The following is a 20,008-nucleotide window of genomic DNA, read 5'->3' on the forward strand; positions in this document are numbered from 1 at the left end:
TTAGATTTGAATTTAAATCAGAATATCATTAAGCTGGGTCTGTGTGACTATAAAAGAGTCAAATTTCCAGATTCTCAAGGTCTTTGTGTGTAGAAATGAAGAATGAGGTATATTCACCTTTTACCTCAACTGCTAATGCCAAGGAAGGAAGCATTATATTGTCCCTGTCTCGATCCTCTGTTTTCCATTAATGGTTTGTATAGGAGCTGTTAGTCCTCATTAGGGTGTGTTAGCACATTAAAGGGGTGATAAATTTTGATTCCTTCCTAGCTCCATTGTTATCAATCCTTTTATTACCCTCTGGATGTACTAACACCCCTTAATGAGGACTAACACCCTCTAATGTGTATTTGTCCAATAAACAAACAGTAAGGCTGCAAACAGAAGGTCAACACAGCTAGAAGTTTCAGTGTGTTTCTCCTGTTTGTACATTAACCAGTTGTTGGAGCCTAACCATAAAATCTGAATTATTTCCAACTATGTGGGACATACAATAAAACTAATAGATCAAAAATTATGAAATTAAATGTGGTGAGACTAAAGAAAAAAATACAAACAGCACTCCCCCCACACCCAACAACACTGATTTTTCTATACACAAAGGAAATTGGCACTGATCAATACTAGACATTGGGCAATTTTATTTAACTTTCACGTGTTTCAATTTGCTCATCGGTAAAATGAGGGCATATAATTAGATGGCCTCTGAATTCCCTGTCACAATTCTATTGATTGTCCTATGATTAATATGAAGTTTGAGAAGATTTTAGATAAATTCCTTAATGACAGATAAGTCAAAAATTATTAAGGAATGGTGGGATGTCTGGCATATAAGATTCATGGTGGCATAAGGTGATGTTTAAATTGGAAAAATCCTCTCATTCAAAATGCCCCATCAGAAACATTAATTAAAACAGCTACAACAAGTTTTGATTATTTTATTTTATTTCTACAAATATTTATTGTCTCACCCCTATTGTCCTCCAATTGAGTAATGAAAAAATAACCTCTCATAACAAATATCCATAGCCCAGAAAAACACATTCCCACAATGACAATGTACAAAAATTTACATTTCTTTCTGCATTTTAAGTTCATCTTTCCTCTTAAAGTAGTTGAGTGGTGTGTTTTATCAATAGACTTTTGAACTCATGGCTTATTATTTTATTAATCAGAGTTCTACAGTCTTTCAAAGTTATTTATTTTTCCTATAATGTTGTGGTCATTGCTTATATAATGTGTTCTCCCAGTTCTACTCACTTCAGTATGAATCAGTTTATAAAGATATTTTCAGATTCCTTTGAAACTATCCATTTCATCATTTCTTATGGCCCAAGAATGTTCCATTACATTCATAAAGCTCCATGTGTTTAGCCATTCCTACCTCAATGAGGTGGAGTGAGCAGAGAAAGGACACACCTTCCAGTTTGTTATTATTATGAAAAGAGCTAACGGGTAGTTTTGTACATATGCACTTTTCATCTGTTTTTGATCTATTTGGCATATCCTAGTGCCATAGACCTACCTGCTAGGGTAAAGGGGAGACACATTTTGTCCTCTTTTGGTGCTTAGTACCTCACTATTTTCCAAAATAAATGAACAATTCCAATTTCTAACAACAGTGCACTAATGTTCATTTTTTCCCATAATGCATCTAATATTTCTCTTTTTCCTCTTTTTTTTTCATCTTTGGCAGTTCGATTGGTTTGAAATTGAACCATGGAGTTGCTTTAATTTACATTTCTCATTTTGTTAGTGATTTGGTCTTTTTTTCATATTGTTGTTAATAGCTTGTATTTCTTTGGAAAATTGTCTGTTCAGATCCTTTGAATATTTTCTTCTGCTGGGAAATGGCTCTTAGTTTTATAAATTTGAATCAGTTTCACATATCTATATCTTAGATATAAAACCTTTATTTAAAAAAAAACTTGCAATTTTTCCCAATTACCCATTTCACATCTAATTTTAACTACCTAATTTTATTTGTCCAAATAATTTTACATTTTGTTCAATCAAAATTGTCCTTTCTTAACTCTGTAGTCCTTTCTTTCACTTGGTAGGGTAAGAATTCTTCCCTGTTTATAGATCTAAAAAATATTTACTTTCTAATTCTTCTGATTTGTTTATGTCACTTTTTAGTCTGTCATACATTTACTTGGTTTTTATTTTGTGTATGGTTTCAGATGGTGATCTCCACTACAATTTCAATTGAATTTTAACACTTTCACAGCATTTTTCTCACAATCTCCCTACCAATTAATTAATCAACATGCATTTATTAAGCAACAAATATTTGCCAGGTACCGTGTGAATTGATGAAGAGGTAATACCATGGTCCATGTTCTCAAGGAGTTTACATTCCAATTAGGGGAGGTTCTGTCTTGGTTCTCTTTTCTTTTTCATCTTTACTATTATGCTTCATAATCTCAATGAGTCTGCTGGATCTAATTATCATCTTTATTCAGATCTTTCCCAGATCTACACATCGAGCCTTCATTTCTCTTCTGAAATCTACTTCTGCATCATCAGCTTCATTTCTGATATCCAAACCAAAACTCATGACACTTCCTACCCTGCCATCTCCTCTTTCCAAATGTCCTATTCTTGTCAAAGGCACTATTATCTTTCAGGCACCCAAGCTTGGAGTCTGAGTGTCATCCTTGACTCCCTATTCAATTTCACCCCACATATTCAAAGTGTTACCAAACACAGTCATTTTGATTTTCACAACTCTTAAATATAATTCCTTCTCACCATGCACACAGCCAACAGCATGGTGTAAGCATTCATTCCCTTTCCCTCAGACTACTACAGTGGCCTTCTAATTCATGTTCCTCATTCAAGGCTGTCTCCATTCCAATCTAATCTATATTCAGATTTGCTAAAGTACAAGTAGGACCATGCCATCCCTCCTCCCACTTTATAGAGTCCACTGGCTCCTCATTACCTCCAGGTTTAAATATGAAATCCTCTGACATTTAAATCCCTTTAAGACCCATCTTCTTTCTATCTTTTTTCAGTCTTTTGTGTTAGATGCATTCTCTCCACTAGCCTTATCATCCAGTGACACCTGTCTACTTGGTGTTCCTCAAACCTGGCACTCCATCTTCTGATTCCGTGTGTTTTCACAGTCTACCAAACTTCATCATCATCTCTCAGCATTTCTCTCTTTCCTCAAATGTTAGGTCAAATTCCACCTTCTGTAGCAGGCCTTTTGCTGCTCCTTCTTCTTCCAGATCCAGCTGCTAGTGACTTTTCCCCTGATAATACATGCCATTAACACTATATATATCATACATATACCTAATAATGCACATGTTGTCTCTCCCATTAGAATGTGAAATCCAGAAGGTCAGTTTTCGTCTTGCTTTATATCCTGGAGCTTAGCCAAGGACTAGGCACATAGGAAATACTTAGAAAGTGCTTTAAGTATATGTACAAAATTATTTAGGGGGAAGGCATCAGCAACTGCCAGGATCGAGAAATGTTTCACATAGAAGGGAATATCCGAACTGAGTTTTGAAGGAAACTTGGGATGATAGTTCAATATCAACACAATTGTTTCCAAGATTATGAACTGAGGCTGAGAGACGTCATATACACACTGACATATATGCTAGGGCAAAGACTCCCACCTCAGATCTTTCTGACTCCAAATCCAGTGTCCTTCCCTTGAAGATAACAATGGCGTCTTTGTAACTTTTTTTTTTTATTTCTAACACATATCAGTGGCTGGTATATAATAGTAATCAACTAAATGCTTCTTGATGGATTGATACTCAATGGTGTCTCTGTTTACAGAGCTACATAGAATTCAAGAATCTCAGTCTTGGAATGGATTTCAGAGGTCATAGAGTCCTACTTCTACTCACAAAAGATTCTTCTCTGCAGTACACATCAGTCAACCCAGCTTATTATCCCATGATAGGTGAATTCATTCACTATCTGAAGACCTCTAAACAAATGGAGAATCATTCCAGGTTTGTTTGTTTTTTTTTAATAAGTTGATATTTTATTTTTTAAGGTCAAGAATAGTCCCTTAACAGTAGGTGAGGAACATTAAGAATAAGAGGTAAAATGTTTATAAGAATCAAAGGGAGGGGAGAAAGGGAAGAAGGGAGCATACTAATACTGCAGAAGAGAGGGAGACCAGATCCTTTCACTTGTGTCTGCTCCACATGAGGTTGATCCTGATTCCTGCACCTTGATTCAGGGCACATAATGAGGCACACAGTAAGAGGAAGTCAGGGAACGTCACTGAAGTTCCAGGGAGTAGAGTTTCAGAAAAACATCCAATGGCAGCCAAAGTCCTACATCCAAAGCTCGGGGGCTGGGCTTCTTCTTGGATCACCAGCATTGCTTCTTTTTTATGGGATTGAAGCATAGAAGTTTCATAAGTGTCATCCCACATATTTGAGCTCTTATGAGACATTCTTATTGGTAAGGTCTTTGTACTAGAGAATTCTTTCGGGGAAGGTAGGTGGTGCAGTGGATAGAGTACTGGCCTTGGAATCAAGAGGACCTGAGTTCAAATATGACCTCAGACACATGACATTTACTAGGTGTGTGACCCTGGGCAAGTCACTTAACTCCAATTGCCTCACCAAAAAAAGAGGCAAAAAAAAATAATTCTTTCAGTGCTCTCTAACTGCTTGTACTTTGCTTCTAGTTTCTTTGAATGTGCATCTGCCTTGTAGGCTACCTGCTTAAGTACTGCTCCTTGATCCTCAGTTAAAGTGGTAGGATCCAGATAAGGCAGAAGCTCTGCATGTTTCTGGTTTTTCAGGTTTCTACCTGTGTTTATGGAACTATCTTTCATTTTTAAAATACTTCAGATTAATCAGTTTATTTCCATGTTCCAGGAGTTTCTCATCTTCACTGTTGGCTGTCAGTTCTCCAGTCAGGTACACAGCCAGGAGAACATATCCTGGCATGTCCTGGATGTCCTGTGATGTCCACTTCAGTAAGCTCCATGGCCTCCTCATCTATCTCCACTGCTGCATATTCTAGGTCAGGGAAGTGAGGAAGGAGAAAGGCTAAAAAAGGGAAGAGGGGGGGGGGGGGGAAGGAAGGAATGGAGAGGGCAAAGGGAGAAAAAGAGCTCATTCCAGTTTTGAAGTACTCTTATTAGGAAGCTTGTCTTCAAATCAAGGAATGAGCCACAGACATTAGGTTGAGCATAACAAACATAACAGTCAGAAGTGGCACTGTTGTGAGTTTACCTTCCTGCTTAATGCGTGATGTCATCAGGATTGTGGATGGAGCATTGCAATGGAGTCAGGTGAGCTCTCATGTCAAATTTCACCTCTGCCACTTTGGCAAAGCACTTCAGCTTGTCTTCATTGTCCTCCTTTATAAAATAAAGGGGCTGGACTTGGTGACCTTGGAGAACCCTTCCAGCTCTGAATCAATAATCCTATGATCTTTTATATATGACATTCAAAGGTCACAAAGCATTTTACAGACATAAAATCATAGGATCATTGGCATACTTGACACTGAGAGAGGTTAAGTTATTTGACCAGGGTCACACAGCTAGCAAATGTCAGGAAGAACATTCTTCCCTCCTTCACTTCTTCTGTCTCTCTCACACCCTTCTTCCTTTCCTCTCTCCCTCCATCCCTCCCTCTCTCCCTCCTTCCTTCCTTCCTTCCTTCCTTATTTTTGGACAGCATTTCCCAATGGGACCATGGAGAGTGGGGGTCACTTTACCTCTCTGAGATTGTTTTCTTCTCTACAAAATGATCGGTAATAGTATCTTTTATTAACTAACTCCCAGAGTTATTATCAGGATGAGTGCTTGACCTAGCCACAGGGCCTGGAAGTTGTTCTTAGCTTCTGCAATTATTACCTCTTTAATCTTAGAGAATTCATGCTCTCTTTCAGGTCCTCAGTGTTTTAATTTGTAAATTAGGAAGGTTGGAATGGCTCTTAATTTATGACCTGAGGATCCTGTTCATGTAAAGTGCTTTGTGAAATACACTCTGTAAATATATGCCACATTATATTATGGCGCCACATGATATTTGTTATTGTTCAATTGTTTTACTTGTGTCCAACTTTTTGCAGCCCCATTTGGGGTTTTCTTAGCAAAGATACTGGAATGGTTCACCATTTCCTTCTCTACCTCATTTTACAGATAAGTAACTGAGGCAAACTGAGTTAAATGACTTTTTCAGGGTCACATAACTATTAAAAGCGTCTGAAGGTAGATTTGAACTCAGGAAGATGAGTTCTCCAGACTTTGGGCACAGTACTCTATCCACTTTGCTACCTATCTGTTCTACCATGTAATATATATCATATTTATCTTTTAAAATAGAAAGACAGATAGATAGATCTGTAGATAGATATAGATATATTTGCCATAGTTTAATGAAGTGGCTCAAAATGAACTTTTCTCATAATCAGTCACAGAAGATCTAAGGTAGCTTCCTCATTCTGTCATCTTGAAAGTGTCAAAACAATTCTAATAAACCCCAAGATTGTGGATATCTCTGGGCATCCACTGCTAAGGCAGACTTTAGGGTCCTCCACAATGTTAGAGAGTACCTCTCAGCCAACATGTTTCTTAGTTGACTGAGCAGTCATTTTTGAGGTCAAGAATTGTGGCTGCCTTGGGAACAGATGGATTCTGTTCTTCTGGTTTCTAACTAGACCAAGTGTTATATCAGTTAATAATTTAATGCAAAAGAAGGCAACTTGGTCCCTGAAAATAATGTTTTATCTACAATCACTGCTCCCATTGGAAAAAAAATCAAAACCTTTAGACTTCTGCATTGCTGGAACAGATGGCAAGCCAACTGTCTGACAACTTAAAAAAAAATAAAAGACAGGGAAGAGACCAAAAAAAAAAAAAAAAAATCTGTGTCTTCTTTAGGATGACAACATCTTAATTGTACTGGCAAATAATGAACTAAATAGAAAAGTAGATCAGTATTTCCACCCTTGTGTGTCTCCCTCCATCCATGTAGATTTCACCCTCTTCACAAGTCATTTAATGCCATTGCTGCTCCAGCTTTCCCATCAATATTCTATAGAAGTTATATGCCCTGGAGGTCTTCCTCTTTTACTGTCTTCAGAGATATCAATGCAGCACATTGTCTGTCCATTAATTATCTCTAATTCTCAATATATGAGTTACCCAACTCCATTTATAGGTAGGCATGCCATAATTGATGTTTACATAGGTCTTAGCCAGTAAAGCATCCTGTAAGCATTTATAAAGTATTTCCTATGAGCCAGATATCATGCCAACACCGAGAATATTAAAAAAAAAATTAAAAAAAAACATCCTTACCTTTGAAGCTTACATTCTAAAGGAGAGGGGAGGGAAAGCCTTATTAGGTAGGTAATACAAGTTTTATTATCCCCATTTGATAACTAAGGAGACAGGCAAAATATGATGACACAGATTATCCATTTTCATGCAATAATTAAGTACATAAACAAGGATTCAAAGCCAGTTCTTCTGATGCTAAGAAGAATGTTTCTTTCACTAAATCACAGTAGGAATTTTTCTGCATGCAAAACATTCACCCCACAGAGATTTATGCTAGTCAAAATTATTTTAGAATTCTGGGCCTTTTTAGATTACTGCTAAGTACCCACAAAAATTATGATTTCAGCACTTTGCCAAAAAATTAAACTGCTGTATAAATGAGTTATTATAACAAAATACTTAAATTTCATTTTAATTATCAATAAAATTCTCATTTAAATATCCATATCACAAAATACAAATCTCAAACCATGTAAATAAACACATTTAAAATCTGCTTGTTTTAATCCTCTCTTGGTAGAAACTACCCTGCTCATAAGATGATACGTTCTCAAATATGGATAATTGTGATCATAAGCTTGGAGATGAAGCTCTAGGGGTCATCTATTCCAATAGTTATTTTACAGATAATGCAATAGTCTAAGAGCCAAAATGCATTGACAACACCAAAACAACCCCTCACTCCTCCCCTTGGCTTCCTCTGACCTCCCTGCCTTCTTGGAAGTGTCTGAGACTTGAATCACAGTATTTAACTAGGAAAGGCTAGTTTTAATGAGTGTTCTTTCCTGTATATCTTTACTGATTTCTAGTGACTCACTCTATTTCATGAGTAGTAATTGTCAGGGGTAAGATCTGAACCTAGGTACATAATGTATTCCTTTTTTATTCATTCATTCAGTCATTCAACCATTCATTCATTCATTCATTCATTCATTCATTCATTCATTCATTCATTTAGTGAGTTAAGTGACTTGCCCAAATTCACACAGCCTGTGAGTGTTAGGTGTCTCTGAGGCTAGATTTGAACTCAGATCCTCCTGACTCCAGGGCCAATGCTCTATCCACTGTGCCATCTAGATGCCCCCACGATGTATTTCTGATAGCCTTGCATGACTAGGTCTTGTGTTAAGAGACATGGAGATGGAAGTTAATGGTTTCTAGATGGTGCTAAGTCAGCAGGGACTCCTCTTCATGATCCTTTTAACCTTGGAAACATGCATCCATGGAATTCAATGGGTAATGCTTGAGATCTATTTTATACAGGATAAAATACTTATTCGCACCAAGTTAAACTGTTTCCCTCTCTTGGTAAGGTTTACGGTTCAATAGGGATTCTGGATCAAAAATTACCTGCAAAGGAGACTTAGAAAAAAAAACTCCACACAACATAAGAGGTGTTTACTCCTCAAAGTGCTTCTTCATCATGGGTTCAAGCACTGACTCTGGGCATAAACATATCTTCATGAAAGTTATACTATGCATGTAATCTTAAAATTATACTTTTACACATTTATCCAATAGCTAAAACAGAGAGACCCATAAGCAAATTGACTGTAGGTTGATGGATTTTCCTTCCATAGTAATTCTCTGTAAACAATTGTCAACTCATAAAATTCTTCCAATCTATATAAGCAAAAAGAATAACCGAAATGACAAAATCAAGTTTTTTAAATATAGAAATACTGAACTTGTTTCAGATGTTACATGATGTCAGATTGAGAAGCATGTCTTTTAAAATTGGGCAGAAAATTCTTAGATTTGTCTTTATCAGAAATCTGTAGTAGATGATTGTATTTGATTATATTGAATAACTAAAAGGTTTCCTGGATGAATGGAATAAATTATTAGAAATGGCCGAACTTTTGTTTTCCAATTATTGAATCCAGTCTGAGTGAATTTTTATAATGGAATTGGAGATAATGACTTTCGGGAGAACAGAAATTGAAATTAATCAAAGAAATTGATTTTGCTTCTAAAACCATATTTCCCCATGACATCTCTCTCAAGTTTTTCACTATCTCAAGTAGAATCAGCAAGTACCCACATTCAAAATAGAAAATCAGATCAGTTTATGAATAAACAAAATCCATGTTTCTTCAGCTCCAAGTTCAAAATCAAGACATTACTTCTACTCCTCGCTATCAATTTGGTATAAATATGTGCTAAAATTGCATCTTATTTTGGTCTCCCTGACCACCTCATCTTTCTTCTAGTCAGTATAGTAAGTTTCTAAGCAGCCAGTATAAAGTAGTAAGGTAGTGAAATAAAATCGTAAAGAGGAACCTAGAAGTCATGTGCAAACTGTCCCTCTGATCAAAGGACCACAATTTATAAATTGTATCACATATTAAATAAAACCACATCCTGAAAAATGTTCAAAATCAGTCTCCTTTGCAGGTAGGCTTTGCTCTCAGGGCCTTTTGGTCCTATAACATATGAACCTTAGACAAGTTCCAGACAGCTGCGGTAAGACTCGCAGAACACTAAATGGAGCTGATAACTCATATGATGTGTACATGTTTAGTTTAAAATTTTACTTGCAAATTTGAGATGATCTGCATATGTTAACTCAAGGTGGCTCAGATAAGATTTAATCTGTTCCCAAAAAACCCTTTAAAATGAGACCTCAAACTCCTGTCCCCTGACCCCTCCCCCATCTCTATCAGGGCCACGCTGCCAAATGTTTCCAACTCTAATCCATGGTTATGTGGCTGATTCTTTGTGACTCTCCTCTTTCCCATCCTCTTCCCCACACTGCCTGCCTTCACTTCCCTATCCCCTATCCCCATGTTTCTGCCACTGGACACCACGTTTACTGCTTCCTTCTGTACTTTCTGTGCTCTTTACCTCTATACCTTCTGTACCTTATTAAAGTGTGATTGAAGCCTCACTTCTCATTGACATAATGGTCTTACCCAGGGGGACCCAAAGAACTTAGTGTGCTTGTCACATTTCATAATTTTATTAATTAATTAGTACAACAGGTTACTGACAAATTATATTCTTGACTATATCGCATTGCACCATGGTCTATTTTAGCTAACCCTGATTTACTTCCATTTAGATGATATTTAGTGAACATTATTCACCCAACATTTTCTGTTCTGTCACTTTGTAATTAATTCTTCCTGAGGACCTAGTTATGATTAAGTATGTTTAAGTTAGGGACATCCAGGTGAATAGAACACCAGGCCTGGATTCAGAAAGATCTGAGTTTAAATCTGGTCTTTGACACTTATTAGCTACATGGCCCTGAGCAAGTCACTTAATGCCTATTTGCCTCCATTACTCATCTGTAAAATGGGGACACCCTGGAGAAAGAAATGGGCAAATCACTCCAGTATGTTTTCCAAGAAAATTCCACATACAGTATTAATGTTCTGTGGTCCACAGGGTCATAAAGAGCCAGAAATGATGGAATGACTGAACAACAACATGGTTAAGGTACAGAGCCAAGAGATTTTCCCGCAGAATGATGCTTACAATTCATAGCTTGCTAAGCATCCACAAGGAGAGCAGTATTCAAGTGTTGACTTATAACTCTGAAATACTTGCCGTCTACCCATGGAAGGTATAATGAGACTATGGAATTGTAGCCTACAAATTTGTACCTCCAATGGACCATTCAACCAAGAGAGATCATTACAAATGTATCCAGTTCATTGTCACAAGTTAGGATTAGGGAAAAAACAAAACAGAACTTTGAATATCAGAGATCACCAAAAGATGTCATGAACACAAAAACAAGCAAAAATGACAACTTATGAAGAAATGTTTAAGATATGCATATCTAGAAACATTGTTATAATTCTAGAATACAGGACAGATAGGTAGCACAGTGGATAGAGTGATAGACCTATGGTGAGGAACACACATCTTTCTGAGTTCAAATCTAGCTTCAGACACTAGCTGTGTCACCCTGGCAAGTCACTTAACTCTTTTTGCCCCAGTTTCCTCCTCTGTAAAATGAACTGGAGAAGGAAATGACAAACCACTCTAGTATCTTTGCCAAGAAAGCCCCAAATGATGTCATGAAGAATTAGACGTGACTGAAAACAACTGAACAACAACAACAAAATTCTAGAATAAGCACTACGTATCAGGGAATAAATGCAAAGAGAATAGAGTAAGGCTTTTCTTAGAGGCATAGAAGCTAGAAAAATAAATTTTAAGCTACATGATCTCAGAGTCAAAAGGTATTGCAGAAGTCATGAAGTTTAAACCATCCCTACATGTAATCTCCCACCATAACCTCCTCAATAAGGCATCATCTAACTTCTTTTTGAAGACATACTATGTTGAAGAACTCACTACACAAAGTAATTATAACCATATAAAAACAAATGAGGTGCTTATGCAAAATTATAAAATTGTGAAAGTCATACTAATTATAATCCTTATAGAAAGTAATTAAAAAAAATAAAGATCTAAAATGTTTGGGAATCATGATATGGATGAGAAGATGAATAGGAAACTCTTTGAGGGTGTTTTAATAAAGCATGCAATAGGAACATGCAATTGAAAAGATAACAGGGCTTCCTACTTCTGACTTAGTGAGTCTTGGACATAGACATCAACCTCTGAATCATTTCTTTGAAAGGCTAAATATTTTCAGTTCTTTCCAATGCATTATACTGGCTAATTTCCTTACAATTCTGACTCCATCTTATGGAACCTCTGGAGTTTATTAATGTACTTGTTAAAATGTAATACTAAGAAACGAATGAGTCCAGTTGTGGTTTGACCAGAGGAAAAAATATAGATTATCTACTCTACCTTGCCCCTTTCTTCTCACAGAAATGGGGGAATTTGGCACCCTATTCCATCACTCTCACTTGGTGTTGTGACATAAATTGAAGGCTAGATAACAGAGGAAATGCGAATCAATCCCTTTAAGTGAATCAGAAATGAAGCCTGATGATTTTGTAGTGATAAACCTCTCTCTTTCACCTAGAGGCTAGCAGTACCTTTATGGAGTATGAAATCTATGCGTATACCAGAGAAGGGAAGGATAGAATTTTGTCTCCTCCACATTTTCCCATAAACCATGAGGTCTAGAAGAAGAGATAATCAAAGTACATTCATCAATACTCTAGAGTTGTTAATTCTGGAATTAGTCCATTAAAGGGCACAAGCCAGAGGAAATGTTGAGTAGGGGTGCTGTGTAGAAATAAGGAAATTGAGGTTCAGAGAGATGGAGTGACTAACCCAACCTTGTAGAACATTAAGTAACTGATTGATGTTCTGGACTGTAAGTGTCATGGTCTTTCCATTATACTGAATTATACTGAATAGCTTTCAAATCCACCTGATGAAAATTCAAGTTTATTAGCATCAAAATTGTTGGTTAATCACCCCTTTCTAAAATATTAGGTATTATGACCTAGAGTGTTAGTTGACCCTAATTCTTTCGGTAAGAATCATCTTCATAGGGACAACTTAATCATGTCTAGACCTCTATTACCACACTGCTTATGGATCCTCAAATAATTCAAATAATTCAGGTTGATAACAAGCCAAGGAAATGCAGCTAGATGTTGCAATGGACAGAGTGTAGGCAGATAGAGTGCAGGCCCTATAATGAGGAAGATTCATTTCCCAAAGTTCAAATTTGGCTTCAGACAGTTACTAAGTGTGTGACCCTGGGCAACTTAACCCTGGTTGCCTCAGTTTCCTCATCTGTAAAAATGAGATGGAGAAGAAATAGTAACCACTAAAATATCTTTGCCAAGAAAACCCCAAATGAGGTCATAAAGAATTGAACATGACTGAAACAACTGAGTAACAATGAAATGCTCAAGGTACCCCAAATATACAGATTAGATAAGAATAATAAAAAAAAAAGAAAAAATGGTCCGACATTGGATGAAAATGAGCTATTCACAATGTCTCATTTAAAATCTCTTTATTGAGTCAAAGAGACCTATCGCTTAAGTAGGTCAAGGAACATCACTCCAACTCTAGTTTCTTTTAGGTTATCTCAGGCTGCATTAGCAGAATAACCTTGATTATACAGTTTTGTCATGGACCAACAATAGTACTAATTGCATATGACACATTGGCCATCCTATTGCTGAATTCATCTCCAATCCTGATGGATTCTGTCTGACTGAGCCACTATCATGTCACCTTATTTTGGAATTCTCTCTCCCATGTCAGGAGGGCCAAAACCACCAGCCAACAATGGAACAGGCAAATGGGATGGAAATTTCTAATATAAATTTAGTACCTTTTCATGCCTCTCATCATCCTGTGCTCAGGTTTTAATTTGTCAAAATCTATAAAAGGAAAAGAATAAACCCTTAAAAATGTTAATGTTTACTTGACTATTGAGAGTAAAACAGATTTTTTAAAATCAATACTTATTTTGAAGTATTTCATTACACTCTTTATAGGTTTAACAGGGGTAAGGTAAAAAAAAAATAAATGAACACACAAAATAATATCACCAGTTGAGGACAGGAGAATGGTATTTATTTGATAGAGTAGCATTAAAACATGGAGTTCCTTGTTTCATTAATTTGTTATTCATTCCTAAAGGAATCATCTATATTTAGGAGGATGAAACAATCATAATGGCCTAGAAGTCATATCTGCTTAATCCATAATCAGGTGGCAGCATTATAGATTGGGCTTCAGTGATCACTACTGATATCAGAGAAGGCTGCAATGATCAAATAATGTAAGATGTACAAAGAATGGTATAGTGTGTGTGTGTGTGTGTGTGTGTGTGTGTGTGCAAATTTTAAAACACTCTATAAATGTCATATTGTACTACTCCTGTGTTTTCTCTTCTTATAAGAATGTAAACTTAATGAGAACAGGCATCTCCTTATTTTCTATGTGGACACACAGAACCTAGAATATAGTGGAATCTTATAAGCATTTTTGTTAATTAGTTCAGTTATGAGATTTTTAGTCATTTCTCATGTTTTTAACCTCCCCCCACCAAGTCATTCTGTATTTTTTTAAGATAATGGAGATATGGATGAAAAAACTGGATGAAAGCCCAGAAACTTTCATTTCTCTGTAAATGTAATAGACTTCTTCTTAGTCAAACAAAAACTTCTTGAAATCAAGTCTTCTCTCACTTTTGTTTGGTATCCCAAGTAACCAGCACCCTGCCTGGCCTTTAGTATGTGATTAATAAAAAACAAATAATGCAATACTAGCCATTCCAGATCTTAAATTGTATTATAAAGCAGCAATCATAAAAACTACTTGGTACTGGCTAAGAAATAGAGTGGTGGATCAGTGGAATAGGTTAAGTATGTAAGACACTGACTATAGTAATCTACTATTTGATAAACACAAAGACCCCAGCTTCTGGGATAAGAACTCACTATTTAACAAAAACTTCTGGGAAAAATGGAAAAGAGTATGGCAGAAACTAGGCATAGGCCAAAATCTCACACCATATACCAAAATAAAGTCAAAATTGGTTCATGATTTAGATGCAAAGGCTGATACTAAAAGCAAACTGGGAGAGCAAGGAATAGTTTACCTATCAGATCTATGGAGAACAGAAGAATTCATGACCAAACAGGATATAGAGAACATTATGAAATGCAAAATAGATAATTTGGGGTGCATTTAATTGAAAAGTTTTTGCACAAACAAAGCCAATGCAACAAAGATTAGAAGGAAAGTAGAAAATTGGGAAAGAATTTTTTACAACCAGTGTCTCTGATAAGAGCCTGATTTCTAAAATATATAGAGAATTAAGTCAAATTTATGAGAATTGAAGGCATTCCCCAATTGTTAAATGGTCATAGGATATGAACAGGCAGTTCTCAGATGAATAAAATAAAGCCATCTATAGTCATATAAAAAAATACTCTAAATCACTGTTGATTATAGAAATGCAAATCAAAACAACTCTGAGGTACCACATCACATCTATCAGATTGGCCAACATGACAAAACAGGAAAATGATAAATGTTGGAGAAGATGTGGGAAAATTGGAACACTAATGCATCGTTGGTGGAGTTGTGAAATGATCCAACTATTTCGGAGAGCAATTTGGAACTATGCCTAAAGGGATATAAAAATGTGCATACCTTTTGACCCAGCAATAGCACTTCTAGGACAATATCCCAAAGAGATCATACAAATGGAAAAAAGACCCACATGTACAAAAATATTTATAGTAGCTCTTTTTGTGGTGGCAAAGAATTGGAAATTGAGAGGATGCCCATCAATTGGGGAATGGCTGAACAAGTTGTGGTATATGAATGTAATGGAATACTATTGTACTATATGAAATGATGAGCAGGCAGACTTTAGAAAAACCTGGAAAGACTTGTATGGACTGATGCTGAATGAAGTGAGCAGAACCAGGAGAATGTTGTACACAGTAATAGCCATGTTGTGTGATGACTAATGTTGGTAGACTTAGCCCTTCTTAGCAATGCAAGGATCTAATTTATCTCCAAAGGTCTCATGATGGAAAATGATATCCACATCCAAAGAAAGGACTATGGAGTTTGAATGTAGATCAAAGCATACTCTTTGTTATTTTTTTCTTCTGTTTTGTTTTCTCTTGTGGTTCCTCCAATTAGTTCTAATTCTTCCTTTCAATATGACTAACATGAAAATATGTTTAATAGGAATGTATACGTATAGCCTGTATCAGATTGCATGCCATCTTGGGGAGGGAGGTGAGGAGAGAGGAGAAGAAAAATTTAAAACTCCAAAGCTTATGGAAGTAATTGTTGACAAATCAAAATAAATCAATAAAAAATAAGTCAAAATAATGCATTAATTGATTGTGTCAAAAAATTCAGTGGGTGATAAAACAATATAACCTACAGAGTAGTCAATGAAAAGAAAACGAGAATCAACAAGAGCAATTGATAATATGTGAGGTGAAAGAATTCATAGTACCTTGAAAAGGAAGAGTCCATGATTCATCTCTTCTTGACTTCTTAGTTAATTTCAGCACTGTAAGTGTATTAAAAAAAAAAACCTATTTACAACATTAAAACAAAAAGGAAGTCAGAAATATGACACCCAGGACATTGATGAGACTCATAATGAACTTCATTGGGGACATAAAAAAGTGGAGAAAATAGACATAAATGTGCATAAAATTATGAAACATGGTCCATTATGCACTCTAAATGATTTAGTAAAATGTATGAAAGGAAATAGTTGATTTAGAAGAAATATTTTTTACTAGTAACTGACAATTTTTTGAGTATTAGTATTCCTTTTTAACTTCAAACTGTTTTGTGAAGCCCCCTAAGACAGGCTACATATTTTGCTGAAATGAAATAAAGATCAAAATGGCAGTGCTTAGTGTGCATATGGATTGCTGCACCTCTTACAGTAACCTGGGAGTCCACAGCCCAAAGGTGGAAACTCACTGATTTAGACTTTGAAAAGTTTTTAGAAAGACTTATAAAATAGAAGTACATTTTTGAATACCTGTCTAACCCTCAAGCCAGAAAAAAATATCTGAAACAATTTATACTTCCTAAATAACTAGTTGCCAACAATATGTGAGAATTCTTAGAGTATCATATTGGCGAAATCTATAGCTCATGCCATGAATGTTCCAGATAGATTAAGGGGAAAGAAGAGTTGAGGAATCAAAAAAGAAGGGAAGGAAAATAGATTGAAGAATAATTCCTAAGTCAACTGATCTTTTTGACAAAGGAGAAAATGAAATAAAGAAAACCATATGTCTATTTTTTTTTAATAATAAGGATTCTGTTCTTAGAGATTTTCCCTAAAATTTGGGCTAATGACAAAAATTCCAAAAAATAAGAAAATATTTCTGACTTTCTAATGGATAATTGAGAAAGAGAGAGGGGGAGAGAGAGAGAGAGAGAGACGAGAGAGAGAGAGAGAGAGAGAGAGAGAGAGAGATATTGAGACCTAGCTTACATTAGCTGTAAATGCACTGAATTCTCCAATAAAATTTTAAAAGTTACTGAATTAAATAAGCGATATAGTCCAACAAATATTTCCATGGAATATTGAACCTAAAGTTCAAAGTATTTGAAATTTATAAGTTTGTCTAAATTTTATAATGTTGCCACCAGACCTCTCTATCTCTCTGTCTCTCTTTCTCTCTGTCTCTCTCTGTCATACACACACACACACACACACACACAAATATATATAAATGCATACACACACAAAACAGAGTAGTGTGATGAAACAGTATTATTTTAAATTAGAAAGCATTAAAAAAGATAATCAAGGATTACATATTATCTTAAAAATTATTTCAGGTTGAAAATTTAAAATATATATGGACTGAATAAGTGTACAATAAAATCATTAAAGGCACCTAGATGGTGCAGTAGATAGAGTGCTGGGCCTGGAGTCAAGTAGGCTAATCTTCCTGAGTTCAACTCTGGCCTGAAACATTTATTAACTGTATGACCCTGGGCAAATCACTTAGCCCTGTTTACCTCTGTCCCTAAACTAGAAGTTGTTTACATCCTCTCTCCATTTTTATGGACAATGTACCATAAATTTTTTTGTACGAACCATGTTCCCTTCAATTTTCTAAGTGAGAAAACACCATTAAAATTCTCTGGAGACTATGGTAGGCATTTTAGGACTTACATAGCATAAATAAAATGTTGATTTTATCATATCCCTTTTTTTTACAAAGAGAATCTTAGCAAAAGCCCTGTGTACTTTCTCAAGTGAAACAAGCTCATTCTCTTGTATCTATTGAATTTTGCGTCCAGTTTATCTTCCACCTTTATTGTAGGCCTCAGGTATATGTGCAGAGAAACCAGTGCTCTCAGTTCATCGAACTGCAAATTATAATCTGAACAATAGGCATTCTTCATCCATTTTTTGCCTCCTTTGTGACAAGTGTTATCAATAGTTTTATAATTATTCAAAAAAACTCTTCAACAATGATTCAATGAATAAAAAAAAAGTGTGGACCCATATTGAAATTTTGAAAAAATAGATTTTATTTATTGACTAATGAATGAGGTGAAAGGACAATTTAAAAAATTCAACTACTTATATAAAAGATAATATCAATGTTGGAAAGGCTTCAGCAGAAAGTAGTAGGTTTAGGGGCAGCTAGGTGGTGGCACAGTGGATAGAGCACCAATTCTGGAGTCAAACCAGACCTGAGTTCAAATTCGACCTCAGACACGTAACACTCACCAGCTGTGTGACTCTGGGCAAATCACTTAACCCCAATTGCCTCACACACCAAAAAAAGGGTAGTAGGTTCTCTCTCATTTGATATCTCCAAGCAAGACTGGATAATGAATTGTTGATTGATGAATTGATAATCTGGATTTGTGTATTAGTGGGACCAGGTGGCTTCTGAAACCTCTGCTAATTCTGAAATTCTGTGATTCAGTAATTATGGTCATTAAAAATGAATATCTCTAGGATGTCTCTGCAGCCAAAGCAATATTCAGATATAAATGTATATTGCTCACTACTAAAATGAGGTAGAAGTGATTTTTAAAAAAAATAATAATTGAAAGTTTACTAACAAAATTTAGAATAACACTAATGCTGTGAGGAGAAAAAAGTGAGCTAAGATCTGAAAAGAGATGAATAACATTGGAAATAATAGTATAATTATTATGAGTAGAAGAAGGAGGAACACATTGAGTGTTCCTATTTCTACTCTTGCCAAATGACTGCTTTCTGTTCAAAGGGCCGATTAGTCTTAGTGTTAATAAAACAAGGCAGTGAGTCTCATGTAATGTTTCTCCACTCTCCAGGTTATCAAGTATAATAAAGTGTTCTCTATGAAACTGTGGATAAAGCTTTAATGTAAAAACCAAGGATAAAATTGATCAGATGATGCAGAGGAGAAGCATGATGTGTGCCAAGATGTTGAAGAAAATTCACATGGAGGATAAAAGGAAGGAGCCTGAAGACTGGGAGAACAAAAACAATTCTGAGATTTTCCTTATTAGTAGGTAATTGAATTAATTAAAATGAATAGTAACAGAATAACCACTAGACAGAATAATTTCTACTTAAATTCTTTCAAAAAAGATAATAAACCATGTTCTGTGATGAAGATGAGGGGAAAATAAACAAAATAAGATCATAGAATCATAGATTTAGCAACCACAGAGGTCACATAATCTAAAAATCTTATTTCAAAAATGGATGAATGAATGAATGAAACATTTATTTATTTTTTTTTAGTGAGGCAATTGGGGTTAAGTGATTTACCCAAGGTCACACAGCTAGTACGTGTCAAGTGTTTGATCTGAGAACAGATTTGAACTCAGGTCCTCCTGACTTCAGGACTGGTGCTCTATCCACTGCACCACCTAGCTGCCCCCCCAAAAAACATTTATTAAGCACCTACATACAAATTGCTAAGATAAACTCTGGTAATTTAAAATGAAAAGTAGAAACCTCTTTTCTCAAGGTGTTTCCATTTTAATTGGGTAGACAATACAGAGAGAAATTTCAGCTGGAAGTTAGATGAAAAACCCGTAACATTGTATATTTTTTCTTGTAATTTCCATTTATAAAACCATATTGACTTCTGTTATCGAATCATTTGTCATAGCCAAAGACTTTGGTTGTAAGAGGTTTTTGTTTTTTGTTTTTTTTGAGGGGAGACCTTCTGTATTTGTGGTTCCTAAGGAGGCAGGGGTTTCTTTTTCCTATGGAGAAAGTTGTCAGATAGTCTCCATGATGAATATTTCATTAGAAGGTGGGTGGCTAGAGGGGTTGGTTTGGAAGCAAGTTTCTTGGTCTTTTCA

Source organism: Vombatus ursinus, unplaced genomic scaffold (genome assembly GCF_900497805.2).
Source record: "Vombatus ursinus unplaced genomic scaffold, bare-nosed wombat genome assembly UNPS02014847.1, whole genome shotgun sequence".
In the NCBI taxonomy this organism is placed as follows: Eukaryota; Metazoa; Chordata; class Mammalia; order Diprotodontia; family Vombatidae; genus Vombatus; species Vombatus ursinus.